The sequence below is a fragment of the Chrysochloris asiatica genome, unplaced genomic scaffold, assembly GCF_000296735.1.
Source record: "Chrysochloris asiatica unplaced genomic scaffold, ChrAsi1.0 scaffold00044, whole genome shotgun sequence".
Taxonomy (NCBI): domain Eukaryota; kingdom Metazoa; phylum Chordata; class Mammalia; order Afrosoricida; family Chrysochloridae; genus Chrysochloris; species Chrysochloris asiatica.
In genome coordinates, this window is record NW_006408562.1 from 13,722,444 (window position 1) to 13,725,089 (window position 2,646).

Below are 2,646 nucleotides of genomic sequence, written 5' to 3' on the forward strand. Positions count from 1 at the left end.
AGTGCCATTGAGTTGGTTCTGACCCATAGCCACCAGTATAGGATTTCTGAGGAAAAGCTGGTTTGAACCACCAACCTTTTAGTTAGCAGTCCAGTCCTTACCCTACATATAGCACCACACCAGAGGTTGGACCATACAAATAGGGTATGAGAGACTCTAACACTGGAAATAGTGTTTCCAGCCCACTCTGTTTAAAAGAATCCATATCCAAAGCAGGAACAGATGATCCCAAGGTTATTAAGAAAAAAATTGCTATGGGAAGAGCATGAGATCCCTAACTGGAAAATCATTAGCGGCATCGAGAGACAGAGCAGCTGCAAACTTCATGGCCCGTGGACGGAGTAAAGCTGAGTATGAACCAACAGGAGACTGGCTTGCAGAATGTGCCCTTTGTTGTTCCCATACTGGGTAAGGGAGCTCTGTAACACTTGCCCAAATAGGGCAGAGGCCAAGGGGCCACATGAATGAGAGACTACAGACAAAGGTGAGGCAGGCCTGACTGGAGAACTGCTGCATCCTGAGTTATTCCTGATTCTGAATTGTACCCCGTTCACTTCCCTAATAACCCCATAGTCCTGAGTATTGTCTCTGAGTTTTGTGTGGCCATTGCAATGGATGACCGAACCCAGATGTGAAGCAGAGGGTGCTGTAGGAGGGATGGTTGGTATCAGAATTAACCAAGCAGGACAGAGGCTGGAGGCTGAGGGTCAGAGAGAGGCCTGCCTGTGCGCAGGGCTGAGAAGAGGCTGTCCTGATTTAAGAACTGTATCCTGAGGTATTCTTGATCTGAATAACTTCGTGTTGTTGCTGTTAGGTGTTGTTGAGTTAATTCCAACTCGTAGCACCCATCAGCAGAACAGCATGAAATACTACCTGGTGCTGAGTCCTCCTCAGAATAGTAATTATGCTTGAGCCCGTTGTTACTGCCACTGTATCAGTCCATCTCGTTGGGGGTCTTCCTCTTTTTTAAAGACCCTCTACTTCATCAAGTGTGATGTCCTTTTCCAGGGTCTGGTCCCTCCTAGCATGGCCAAAGTACGAGTGATAAGTCTCATTGCCCTCACACTAAGGAGTCTGTGGCTGTACTTCTTCCCAGATAGACTGCTTTGTTCTTCTAGCAGACCATGGTACTTTTAATAATCTTCTCCAACATCATAATTCAAATGCATCAATTCTTCTATGATCTTCCTTATTATATAGTATGTTGTTAAGTGTCAGTGAGTCGATTCTGGTTCAGCAACCCTATATAAGGTTTCTGAGGAATGGCTAGTGGGTTTGAACTGCCAGTCTTGTCATTAGCAGTCTGGTGCTTATCCTACACTGCCATGCCAAGACTTCTATAACCTGCTGTTGTTGTTGTTAAGTGCCGTCGAGTTGGTTCTGACTCATAGAGACCTTATGCACAACAGAAGGAAATACTGTCTGGTCCTGTACTAATCTCACAATCCCCGTAACTGGGAGTCTGGTCAGTGAATTGTGTATGGGCATCACCATGACTTCTCAAACCCAGCAGAAAGGTAGAGTGTCATCGTGTCAGAGGTGGTAAAGGTGTGGAGAGAGGAAGTATGTCTGACCTTCCCCTCAAAGGAATGGGCCTTGTGCTGATGGTTCATTCTCTCTCCTCTCCCTCCTGAAGTTCGTAGAAGTCAGAAATCCCCTCTCTACACTTGATGGTCTTTGATGAATGATTCTTGCTTTGAATTCTTCTTCATTTGGCAGAAATTCCTCTTCCTCACTATATATCTCCATTTCTGTGGTGTTTTCACTCTTTCAGTATTTAACGTATATATATATGAATAGTATGAAAATTCTATTGGCATATGTGTGTGTGTGTGTGTGTGTGTGTGTGTGTGTGTGTCTATCTATCTGACTATCTACCTACCTACATATATAGAGCCCTGGTGGTATAGTGGGTTACAGGTTGGGCTATTAACTACTAGGTCAGCAGTTTAAATCCACCCACAAAGATTTACAGCTTCAGAAACCCTATATAGGGTTGCTATGAGTTGGAACTGACTCAATGGAACACAAAAACAAAAACAGCGTACATATGTGTTGTTGTTGTTAGATACCATCGAGTCAGCACCGACTCATAGCAACCCTCTGCACAACAGAACGAAACACTGCCCGGTCCTGCACCAACCTCACAATCATTGCTATGTTTGAGCTCACTGCTGCTGCCACTGTGCAATTCATCTCATTGGGGGGTCTTCCTCTTTTTCTCCCACCCTCCACTACCAAACATGATATCCTTCTCCAGGGACTGGTCCCTCCTGATAATATGTCAGAAGTACGAAAGATGAAGTTTGGCCATCCTGGCTTCCAAGGAGCATTCTGGCTGTACTTCATCCAACACTGATTGGTTTGTTCTTTTGGCAGTCCATGGTACTTTTAATACTGTTCTCCAGCACCATAAATCACATGCATCAATTCTTCTATGGTCTTCACTCACTATCCAACTTTCACATGCGTGTGAGTTTATTGGAAATATATGTGCATGTATATATTTTTGAAAATATGTGAGGGGACTTCAAAAATTCATGGAAAATTCCATTATCTTTTCATTCAGTGTTTCCACAAATTTCTTGAAGCTTCCATGTGTGGCTACATTGGGGGCGGGGGAAGGGGTGTACAGATGCGTTTTCT